The following is a 13,446-nucleotide window of genomic DNA, read 5'->3' on the forward strand; positions in this document are numbered from 1 at the left end:
TGCGACCACATAATATCATTACCATTCCTAGGATGCATGCGATGCAAGTTGACAAACAGAGCTTATCTCTAAGTCCCTATCTCTTGTTTATACAAGCCTAATCTTGCTCTTTCAAGTCCAGATTCTAACCAAGCTCTCTCGAGACATTAGGTTCTTTCTTTAGACTCTCTCTCGAGTAACTCTAAAAGGTATCAATCGCAAGTAATGAACTTCCTAGGTCATGTTAGCTTAGTCCTTCTCAACCCATTCAACTAGTTTAGCTACTCATGCATATTAAGAGAGTAAGCAGATGTAGAAATAGAACTTCCGTTGAATAGATATGAAAATGAAGTACAAAATAAGAACGTAAGTATAGTAAAAAGCCTGGTAGCAATTTCTAGTTGCCAGGCGTTTACACTGTTTCTACTTGTGCTCTAAAGATATTCTCGCTCTCGCGAGAGTCGGCCCGCTCTCTGCTCTTACGCCCCAAGGTTCTCTCTCGAGTTTCCCTGGGCGATCTTCGGCGCCACCACTCTTCTCTTGCTCCGCCTTAAAAATGGAAGAAAACTATGAACAGAACGTGCGGTGAACCAGTTATATATATCGTGAACCCCTTTTCTGAAGAATGCACTTGGTATTTATAGGGCATCAATGGTGAAAAGTGGCTTCTCTCTCCCAGTTGTACAGATTGGATAACTTTAATTTCTGATTGACGCCTCGAATAATCATCACCGATAAAGCTGAATGTACTTCGTGATCATTATCGGCTGTCATCTTAATTTGGATTCGACTGTCATCAGCTTTCTGTCCCATCGCTCTTAATTGGCCTTTCACCCAGATGCGTCCACCATGTTGCGCTGACCAAGTTACAGTGATCTTTTTTGGGCGAATGTTTGTGAGCACAATCAACGCAAAGTCTTATGGTGAAGTTGCACTCGACCAATGAATTCCTATGATCGCAATCTTTGCATTGCGTTAACGCATATTCTGCACAAAAATACAAAAATCAATAGTTCTAATGTGCTGAACACATGCGACTGCAATATTACGAAATTCATGCTTAATGGATGCAAAGTAATATATCTTATCAATGCAATCCAACATTATTTAAGAACTTAGCACTATGATAACGTGCATTTATGCCCGTTATCAGAACTCTTCCTTATCTTTATTTCAAATTTTGCTCTATCACATCGCATGTTAGTTTTAAAAGCTTTATCACCGCATCCTCTTTGATTACCTCAATCATTTGACGTAGATAACTTTAGTAGGTTACCGTGTGTTGCTTCTTTGCCAAGTATGATTTCAATGGTGAAAAATATGATTCTATTTCTTTTGTATATACCAGAGTCAACTTAGTCTTAAGATAGTCACCTCATGAAATATTTCGATAAGTTAGAGGTTTGCTAATTTTCTTTCAAACTCTCTTTACAAAGCATTCTAAGAACATCGCATGACTCATTTCAATCTTTTGGCAATGAGGACATTGCCGCATTTTAAATTTAGGGGTGAGGTATTTATTTTCGACCTTGCTATTTTTTTTTTTAAAAAAAATCTGAGAATAACAACTCCACTGTCAACGCAATTGGAAACCCATGTTGATAAGAGTAAGTTGTGAAAGGAACTTACCCGTAGTTGGGTGTCCGCATGACACACGTGGGTGAAGCCAAAACGAAAGTAAGTCACCAGGATCAACGCATAAATAAATAATCGCCAATCTGCTGCCAAGTAGGTATGAGTTTAGTCTGAAAAAGAGCGCATTGCTCGTAGTTGGATGTTCGTATGACACCTGTGGGGGCAAGCCAAAATGAAGGCAAAGCACTTGGATCAGTGCAAGGTCAGAAAAAAAAATAATAATGTCACGAAATATCCAAGGATAAAATCATTTGACACCTCGGTGGAAAATTTTTCTTTTTGAAATAAATCATGCGATGTTTTGAAAATTAGTAAAGTCCTTTTGAAGGTTAAGCTTGCAGTCTCTAGGTCTTAGAAATATTTTAAGAAGAGACTTGAATAAGACTTAAGGAAATTTTGGCATAAAGGATTTAAACAAAGTATCCTTGGAAATCTAGGAAAAGAACTTTGCGATTGACTTGCTAAAGGAATCTTTAGCTTATGCTTGAGGACAAGTATTATTTAAATTTGGGGGTGTGATAACGGGCAGAAATGCATGTTATCATAGTGCTAAGTTCTTAAACAATGTTGGATGGTGTTGATGAAATATGTTAATTTGCGTCCATTAAGCATCAATTTCATAATATTGCGGTCGCATGCGTTCATCGCATTAGAACAGTTGATTTTTGTATTTTTGTGCAGAATATGCATTGACGCAATGCAAGAATTGCGATCATAGGAAATCATCGGTCGAGCACAACTTCACTGCAAGGCTTTGCGATGCTTGTGCTTACAAACATTCGCCCGAGAAGGATCGTCGCAACCTGATCAGCGCAACTCGGTGGGTGCATCTGGGTGAAAGGCTAATTAATCGCGATGGGACAAAAAGCTGATGACAGTCGAATCTAAATTAAGTTGACAGTTGTTAACGATGACAAAGTACATTTAGCTTTTCGATGAAAAATATTCGACGCATCAGTTAAGAATTAAAACTGTCCCATCTGTACAATGATGAGAGAAAAGCTTCCGTTCACCTTGGATGTCTATAAATACCAGAGGCAGCCTTCAGAGAAAGGGTTCACCAAATAATTTTCTTTGTTCCACAAGTTTGCTCGGCCTTGTTCATAGTTTTCTTTTGTTTTAAGGCGGAAGCGAGAGATAAGGTTGTGCTGATAGATCGTTTCGGTAAGCTTGGGAGAGTGCCAAAAGCTTCAAGGAAAGAGAGAGGGCCGATGCCGCAGGAAGAGGGAACATCTTTAGAACCGAATAGAGATTACAGTGTAAAAGCCTCGGTCAGCAAGGAGTTGCTACCAGGCTCTCTACCTTTAACTTCCATTGTCATTTTGTACTCCACTCATTTACCAAAATGGAATCTATTTCTCTATATCTGTTCACTCTCTTTTATTTATGCATGAGTACCTAAATTAGTTGAATGGGTTGACAAGCACTAGCACAACTATGGGATCTTCATGCTATGTGATTATCTTGTATTATGTATGCTTCATTCGTCCATTAGAGATACTCGGGAGGGTAGTCTAAGGATAGGATCTAGACTTTGGAAGGTCAGGTTAGAATCTAGGCTCAGGAGAGTCAGATTAGAATGCATAATCAAGAGATAGAAGCTTAGGAATGAGCACTATCTGTTATCAACACATCGCATGCATCTTAGAGATAGGATACGATTGTATGCGGTCACCTTGCGTTTATGCATTTTACATCATCGCATAGGACAAAAGTAGAGACTTAGGGATAAGCTCTATGGATACTTTTGCATTCAACACATGCGTCCTAGACTTAGAGCATCATATTTGCATTGAGAAATGACTTGCTATGCATGATTGTAACATGATCATATAATCTGACGCATTCTCTATAATGCTAGCTAAAGATCTTCTCAACCCGTTCATCGCATACTCATTGCTTCTATCACACAACTGCCCTATCTCAAATCCGCTGCATTTGTTTATTTTCTCATTAACGCAATCAACAGAAAACCAACAATCTATTTACTTGGTTACCGCAAGGTTTTCATAAAAATTACCAACGCAATCTATTTTCACAAGTCCCTGTGTTCGACCTTGGACTTGCCAGGAAACTCAAAGGAATTTAAACTTGGATTCCGCTAGGGAAACTTAAGTGCATAATGCAATTTCATCAACATATACCATCCACATGTCCACTTCATAAAACCAAGCATCAATAACCAATCATAAGTACGATGACCCTTCTTAGATGCTCATAAGTACAGTTGGCCCAAATTACTGTTTTGCCTTTATAGTTACATCTCACTCCTTATGTACCACTGATTCCTCCAATGAACAATACAACATAGTCCAACTATGTGTGCACCTCTCTGGCCAAGAGAAGGTGTGTGGCGCCACATTGTTCAAGCCCTGAAATCCATCTATGTGTGAACACCTATCTATCTACTTACCCCTGCCTCAGGGAAGGAGTGAATTCCATCTTGTGTTGTTGAGTTCCTAGCTCGCAAATCAAACGAATCCCCAAAATGGTAGGTTTGAATCGGTGACCTGGCCACTCGCACCCAGACAAATCAAAGGACCGCCCTCAATGGTAGGAGTTCCTAACTCACTCAGGATTGAGGTCATGTTACCTATGGTCATCCTAGTGAAGTGAAGTCTCTGTCATGAACGGTGTTATATAATGAGACGTTAACATTTTGTGGTCAGGTCTTATACAAACTCTTTGTATAGGACGCCCCCGCTCGCATGTACCCAACACGAATGATCAGGATTAGACCATCTATGACAAGTCACAACACTTGTGACCATTCCACAAAGTGGGCTACATCCGTAGCATTACTAGGATAAGGTTTCCCTCCTATATCCATATACTACAGACCATTTTGGTTATCACTCAAGACATACATGCTTGAGTCACATATAGATAACCAGGGATTTTATGTTTATTGGTTTGTGGTAAAGCAAATAAAACAAGCAATTGAGCAAAAATACAAGATGTGAAGTAAATATCATATATTATACAACACAAGCGTTCGTACAAACTATTTACAAACTACAGGACATGAGACTTTAGGGCATCAACCCAACAATCTCCCACTTCTCCTAAAGCGAAGTGGGATGTAAAAAAACCTAGTACAAAACAATAAACTAGGGCATAAAAGCCCAATACAATAAAATCTCCCACTTGCCCTAGTCCAGTTGCGGGCGATGCCTTAGACCTATGCTTCGTAGGTGACCCTCAAACACTATAGCCATGAGAGCCTTCGAAAATGGGTTAGCAACATTAAAATGGCTTAGGTTACACTGATCCGTCTCATCTCCTCAACCTCTTGAGGCGTCTTAGGACACATGTCCTTAGACAAAGTTACTCCATGCCTGAACAGTAGTAGGCCCTCAACCTCTTGAAGCTTCGGCACATGGCGATGCAGTTCTCAATGAAGAAGAAGATCAAGTGTTGATCGGGTCATGTTGTCTCAGGTAAATGATCGTTGGTATTTAACTAAGCGATTGTTTAGATATTTTTTCTAGACGATCGTGTAGTACTTTCTAAATGATCGTTTAGCTAATGCTAAGTGATGGGATAAAACGTTTACCATATCGCATGGCATTGGTTGTGCGATCGCGTAGGCACTGGAGATAGGCGATCGTAGTGGGAGCATGCGATGCTCGTCGTTTAGTCGAAGGCGTGCGCTCGATGATCGCGTAGTTAGCAAGCTTCATTGCTTAGTTACTACCTATGCGATCATGCGTATGGGATACGGAGATGCTAGATAAGTGATCGCTTAGGCGATGGTGCTTCGCGGCATCGTAGTCACTTAGACAATCATAGAAGGTGGGCGTCGTGTGGAGCGTGCTAAGCGATCGTTACTTTAGGCTTCATTGCTTAGTAAAGGTACACGATTGTGTTGTAATGGCTAGACAATCGTTTGGATTTTTAAGATGATCGTATAGTAATGCTAAACGATCGTTTAACTTTGGGAGTGCTGGTAAGAGATAGAACAAAGGGTTTGTTTTATCGTGTAGACGATCACGGGGTGCTTTGTACACGATGGATGGTTAAAGAAGCGATGCTTTGCCAAGCGGTTCAAAACCCGGTTCGCCTGTATGAACAAGAGACTCCTTGTCTTTGTAATAGTTAGCTTTCCCTTTTGTGTTTTAAGGCAAGTTAACCCGGTTCATCAACTTTTATTGCTTATACATGTGATGTATGTACTTATATGTCCAAGTGTTTGTCATATAGTTAAAAACCCACCTTAGGCTGTGCAATTACTCATGCATCATGTATTATAAATGTTATAATATTGCATGAAGAAATTACTTGAAAGTATGCACATGCATTATGAAATATAAGAGTTATATTTTGCATGCATTGAGCATTATCATGCATCATCCTTTTATTATAAATGTTATAGTCTAAGGGTGAATGAAAGCATGTTTTGCTTGTTTTATTGCGATTTTTGTATAAGTGTTATATAAAGAAGTAGCAATGAATGGACAATGCATTGATCATGACACTTAGGTCGTTTATAAGCGTTATGAATGCCTTGAATGTGTTAGCTTCATGTTGTGGTTGTTGCTGTTTATAAGTGTAATAAAGGAAATTAGACCTAAAATCAATAATTCAGAGTTGCATGCAGACTTAGGGTGAACTCAAGTTTTTTTTAAAAGGGTTTTAAAAATTGGATTGAGATAGACTTAAGTTCAAGTGGTTCTAAAAAGTTTATTAAATCTTCTAAAATCGGTTTAATAGGATTAAATTGGTTGGACTAAAAGATTAAAATTGTTGTAAACCTATTTATAAGGGACCTTTTGTCTAAGGCGGGTTCTGGCCAGGCTGGGGTTCTTAAGTTGTCGGAAACGTAACACCCCTACCTGGAAAGGTGAATTAGATAAATTTTCAATAAGCATGCGACGTTTTGGTCAAAGACTCCGTTAAAGAGTTTAATGGATGATGATCCAAAGTTGTTCGACTATCCAAAGTAAAAGTTACTCTTGGGAAAACCTAAAAGTCACTTAGTTAAAATCCTTAGCTGTGTTTTTCCTAAGTAAACTAAACCCTAGGTTATAAAATAATCAGTGGGTGGAGGAGGCGTATCAGCTATGTCTATGATTTCACTCACGTTTCTCCCTGTATGTTGACACCGTGAGATTCATGCTTGGCCTCGAGATGCCCCAGGATGCATCTCCCTTCGGATGGTGTTTGTATGAGTCAATATCAAGGTGGACGGAGAGAGTATTTATAGTGAGCGGGTGAAGGGTGTGTGCCAACATGTCCTATGGTCTCTGTCATTGGTTCACACTGTGAGATCATTCTGTACGTCCTCGTGTCGCCTTCGATGCGGCCCCCTTTGGATGGATTTTGTGTAGTTGGTCAATATCAAGGTGAACTCTAGAAATGGATAGAGTCGCTTTAGGTTTTGCCCCAATTGGATTTTTTCCCTTCAGATTGGCCTTTTGGGACGGACCTTTAGGGCTTAAAATGGCAGGTCACACTTAGGGAGATTGTTAAGTAAGTTAATGATCTCTTGGCCAAATCAATGATGGCTAGTCATTATAGGAACAAGAGTTGTTCTAGTGTTAATGACTAGTTGAGATATTCTCAATTCAGAGGAGGGATAACTAACCTCCCTTCGGTGACTTTTGTCCTAAACCTTTGAAGCGTCATTACGAAACTAGATGTCACACGGGGTTCATGTTAGTTTTGCTAAAACCTTATTGGATATTGTTATGTTTTACAATGGGTATTTGCTTAAAACCTAATGTAGGTCAATGTGTTTTTCTTTTCAGCAACTCGTTAGTGTTTTCGTTTAAAGTTTTTAAAAATGACCGATTTATTATAGTGGAAAGAATCGTGTGAAATGAATTTCGTGGCAAATGACCTCCATCCCACTACTCTCCAAACGAGGAGACAAGACAGTAAATATGATTTATTGGTATTGGAGACATGTCTGGTAGAGAATGATGATTCTACCTGGATCCTAGATTCATGTGCTACCAATCATGTCAGTTTCTCTTACCAAGGATTTAGTTCCTGGCAAACGTTGCCACAGGGAGAGATGACTCTTCGAGTCGGTAATGGTGAAGATGTTTCAGCTGTTGCTGTAGGCAAGCTAAAGTTATTTGTTGACAAGAAACGTTATCTGTTACTGGATAATGTTTTTGTAGTTCCTTGTATTAAGAGGAACTTAATCTCGGTTTCTTGTCTCATTGAACAAGGTTATATCGTCTCCTTTTCTGAGAATAAAGTGTTTATTTTCAAGAATAGAATGGAGATTGGTTTTGGTTCAATGGAAAATAACTTATATGTACTAAGACCGTTAGTCATAAAAGCCTTGTTTAACATTGAAATGTTCAGTACGAAAACAACAGCTTAAAGACCAAAGGTTTCTCCAAAGGAAAACGCCCATATTTGGCATCTAAGGTTAGTCACATCAACCTCAATAGGATTGAGAAGTTGGTGAAGAGTGGACTTCTAAAGAGTTTAGAAGAAAACTCCTTGCTGGTATGTGAATCATGCCTCGAAGGTAAGACTAACAAACGACTTTTACTGGAAAAGGTTACAGAGCCAAGGTAGCCTTGGAGCTTGTACATTCAGACCTCTGTGGTCCAATGAATGTTAGAGCTCGAGGTGTGTATGAATATATCATCTCTTTCATAGATGATTATTCAAGGAGTATAAGGCTGAAGTTGAAAACTTGTTAGGTAAAAAGATAAAAACACTACGATCTGATCATGGTGAACAGTATATAGACCTCTAATTCCAAAACTATATGATAGAGCATGGGATTGCGTCCCAACTGTCGACCCTTGGTACACCTCAGCAGAATGGTGTATCAGAAAGGAGAAACATGATCTTGTTGGACGTGGTTCAGTCTATGATGAGTTATGCTCATCTTCTGAACAACGTTCCCTCGAAAAGTATTTCTGAAACACCTATTGAGTTATGGAGCGGCCGTAAAGGTAGTTTACGCCACTTCAGGATTTGGGGTTGTCCGACACATGTGCTGGTGACTAACCCAAAGAAGTTGGAACCGTGTTTGAAGGTTTGCCTTTTTGTAGGCTATTCCAAGGAAACGAGAGGAGGATACTTCTATGATCCAATTGAGAACAAAGTGTTTATTTCCATTAATGCTATCTTCTTGGAAGAAGATCACATGATGGATCATAAGCCACGATGTAAGGTCGTTTTACGTGAGATCTCAAGGAGACTGAAACTGCGGAGGGATCAACAAGAGTTGTTGAATAGGCCGACAGATCAACAAGAGTTGTTGGGGTCAGGACGTCTAGTCAACCAGCTCAAGAGTTGAGACTGCCTCGACGTAGTGGGAGGGTTATGAACCCACCGATCGCTACATGGGTTTGACTGAAGCCCAAAACGTCACTACGAATGATGGGGTCGAGGATCTATTGTCTTTTAAGAAATCAATAGAGGATGTTGACAAAAATGAATGGGTTAAGGCCATGAACCAAGAAATGGAGTCTATGTACTTCAATAATGTCTGAGAGCTTGTTGATCCACCTGATGCGGTAAGACCTATTGGGTGTAAGTGGATCTATAAGTGAAAGAGAGGTGTAGATGGAAAGGTGCAAACCTTCAAGGCTAGACTCGTGGCAAAAGGTTATACCCAGGTTGAGGGATTTGACTATGACGAAACTTTCTCACCTGTTGTCATGCTTAAGTCTATCAGGATTCTTTTGTCCATAGCCACAGTTTATGATTATGAAATATGGTAAATAGACGTCAAGACTGCCTTTCTAAATGGTAATCTTGAGGAGACCATCTATATGACTCAACCAGATGGGTTCGTGGTTCCAGATCAAGAGCAAAGAATTTGCAAGCTTAATAGCTCAAGTTATGGGCTGAAACAAGCATCTTGATCTTGGAACATCAGATTTGACATTGCTATCAAGTCGTTTGGCTTTGACCAGAACGTTGATGAGCCTTGTGTTTACAAGAAGATCATCAACAGTTCAGTAGCTTTCCTGGTACTGTATGTGGATGATATCTTACTCATTAGGAATGATGTAGGATATCTAACTGACATTAAGAGTTGGCTAGCTACCCAGTTCCAAATAAAAGATTTGGGGAGGCACAGTATGTTCTAGGGATCCAGATCATTTGGGATCCGAAGAACAAACGCTTAGCCCTGTCTTAGGCATCGTACATTGATCAAATGTTGATCAGGTATATGATGTAGGATTCTAAGAGGGGTTTGTTACCTTTCAGGCCGGGAATCATTCTATCTAAGGATAAATGTCCTAAGACACCTCAAGAGGTTGAAAAGGTGAGACAGATTCCCTATGGTTCTGTTGTAGGGAGCTTGATTTATGCAATGTTATGTACCAGACCTGACATTTGCTATGCAGTAGGGATTGTCAGTCGATACCAGTCCAATCCAGAATTTGATCACTGGACGGCGGTAATGATGATCTCAAGTATCTTAGGAGAACGAGGGCCTACGTGCTTATGTATGGTGATAAGGATCTGATCCTTATAGGATACATAGACTCTGACTTTCAGACCGATCGAGATTATCGCAGATCGACATCGGGGTCAGTGTTTACCCTGAATGGAGGGGTTGTAGTTTGGCGAAGCATCAAGCAAGGATGCATCGCGGACTCCACTATGGAAGTCGAATACGTAGCGGCTTGTGAAGAAGCTAAAGAGGCTGTTTTGCTAAGGAAGTTCCTTACAGTTTTGGAAGTTGTTCCAAATATGGATTTGGCTATCACTCTTTATTGTGATAACAGCGGGGCTGTGGCAAATTCGAAGGAGCCTCGAAGTCATCGTCGAGGTAAGCACATAGAATGGAAATATCACCTTATCAGGGAGATTTTGCGTCGCGGTGATGTGATAGTCGAGAAGATCGCATCGGAGCACAACGTTGCTGATCCCTTTACAAAGGCCCTCACGGCTAAAGTGTTCGAGGGTCTCCTTGAGAGTCTGGGTCTGCGGGACATACGACATCTTGTGTAGGGCAAGTGGACAAGTGGGAGATTGTTGGGATTAGTATCATAATTCTCATGGAGTCTCGTTGTTTTGTAAAGATGCACATTGTTAAATGAATAAAATAAGCATTATTTAATTTTGGCATTTACTCATATCCAATAAACAAAGCTCCTTGGTTATCTTATGTGAACTTAATCATGTATAGATGATATACAAGTGGATCATGCCTTAAGTGATAACCTAAATCGGTCTGTAGTATAAGGATTAAGGTGGGATACTTGATCCTAGTGACACTATGGATACGACCCATTTTGTAGAGGTTTGCAAGTGTTGTAAACTACTACAGATGGTAGATCCTGACCATTCGTGTGGAGACGTGGAGCAGGGGTGTCCTATACAAAGATTTTGTATAAGACCTAGACCACGAGATGACTAAACTCTGTATATAATGCTGTTCATACTAGAGACTTGCATATCACCTAAACGACCATAGGTGACACGACCTCAATCCTGAGTGTTTTGGGAACTCCTGCCTTTGAGGGCGATCCTTTGATTAGTATGGGTGAGAGTGGCCAAATTGCCAACTCAACAAGCCTACCTTTTTGGGGACTTGTCTGATCTGGGAGCTGGGAACTCAATCCACAATATGTAATTCACTCCTTTCCCGAAGCAAAGATAAGTAGATAGATTGCTCCCTTAAGGGCTAATTCCGGGGCTTGAACATAGTGGCCACAACTTCTCTTTGGAAGAGATGACTCAGTCATAGTAGGACTATGATTTATGTTCATTAGAAGGATCAGTGGTACTTAAGGAGACAGATGTAACTACAATGGCATAACAGTTATTGGCACAACTGTACTTACGAGCGATTTGTTAAGGGTTGTCGCATTGTTCATTTGTTAAGATGGACACATAATATATCTGTAGTGAGAAGAGTTCAGTTGTCGGTCTTTAGTAGAGTGCCTGGCAGCTAACGGATGGTGGAGGCTGTGACTAAAGATTTTAGTCAGTTATTCACGTACCGTTGGAGCTTCGGATCTACAGGTCCGTGAGGTCTCCTTGGTAGCTTGGATTCATGTTGAAGGATCAGTTCTTGGTGTTGATTTGAAATGTTCAAATTGACAAGAGGTATTTTGATTATATGTGATATAATCAGTATGATGTATAAGATACATCTAGTGGAGGATTGATTTAAATGAGATTTACATTAAGTACCAGGAAATAGAAAAAGAACTATGGTTTATATGTTTCATGAGATGAAATATTAAAACTATAGGTTATAAATATAGTACGATAAGTTAGTTCTCATTTATAATTATAATAATATTGATTATTAGATAATTAATACTTTTTCTGTAAATAACCAAATGAAGTGGGTGGTTATTGATCATGGTAATCGTGAGGTTTTAAAAGGAAATCGGTTTCCTATTTTGAAAGAGAGAGAGGTTTTTGCAAAGTTTGAAAAGTTTTGAGTTTTCTCTCTGGCGAAAAGAAACTCACGAAATTCGTCAAGTAAATACAGATTTACTAAACAACGGCTGGGCTAGGTAAACGATCGTGCAGGTGCTAGCTAAACGATTGTATAGTGTTTACTAAACGATCGCATAGCTTTGCTAGACGATCGCTGGCCCAAGGTAAACGATCGTGTAGAATCGACGGAGCTAAACAATAGAGATGGTCACATAGCTTTTGCTAGACAATCGCATAGCTTTATCTAAATGATTGGGCATCAAACTATACGATAGGTCTCCGACTTCTCCCACTTGCCCAGTCATGTACAGGATCTATCTTTCCTCTATTCGTCTGCCTTACACCAAGTTCGAACAGAGCCCACCCTCTGGATTTTCACACCGAGAATACCAAGCCTTGTTGGTGGTGTCAGACTCAACTCGTCACCGTCGATCTTTTCCGGAGGCCGTTCGTGGTGCTTCAAAGGCCGTTCGTTGTTGCAGAGGAGTTCGTGACCAAGGAGATCGTTGAGGACAAGAACGAAGAGTTTGTGCTATGTTCGTGTGGTGTTGCAGTCGTGTAGTTCGAGTGTTCTGGTTTCGATTGTTTTATTAGAGTCGCACATCGAAGCGTGGAGACGTTTCTGCATATGTGCGTAAAGTGCTCTCTGTACATTTGTTGTTTCGTGGTGTAATTTCTCTGTATATTTGCATAATCGCTTATATTGAAGTCGACTGTAAATGCATTGTTGATTCATGATTGTAATTTGGAATAGTCTTGCTTCCACTGCTGATGCTTGATTTTATGAAGTGGAAATGTGGATGTTATGCGTTGATAGAATTTCGTTGTGCACTCAAGTTTCCCCAGTGTAAATTCCTCTGAGTTTCCTGGTAAGTCCGGGGTCGAACACAGGGACTTGTGAAAACATATTACATTGGTAATTTTTATGAAGAACTTTGCGGTAACTGGATAAACAAATAAATTGTTGGGTTTGTTGTTTAAGTTGATGAAAAATAAATTAACAAATGCAACGGAGTTGCGAAAAGACAGTTGCGTTGATAGATGCAATGAGTATGCAATGAACATGTTGAGAAGATCTTTAGCTAGCATTACTTGGGAATGCATCAGACTATGCGATCATGTTACAACCATGCACAGCAAGTCATTTTCCAATGCAAATGCGATGCTCCTAAATCTAGGACGCATGTGTTGAATGCAAAATGTCCATAGAGCTTATTCCTAAGTCTCTAGTCTTGTCCTATGTGATGATGCAAAATGTATGAAAGCAAGGTGACCGCATACAATCATATCCTATCTCTAGGATGCATGCGATGCGTTGATAACAAATAGTGCTCATTCCTAAGCTCCTATCTCTTGTTTATGCATTCTAATCTGGCTCTTCCTCGAGTCTAGATTCTAAGCTGACCTTCCCAAGTCTAGATCCTGTCCTTAGACTACCCTCTCGAGTAT

Source organism: Benincasa hispida, chromosome 3 (assembly GCF_027475165.1).
Source record: "Benincasa hispida cultivar pf3 chromosome 3, pf3_genome.v1.1, whole genome shotgun sequence".
Classification (NCBI taxonomy): Eukaryota; Viridiplantae; Streptophyta; class Magnoliopsida; order Cucurbitales; family Cucurbitaceae; genus Benincasa; species Benincasa hispida.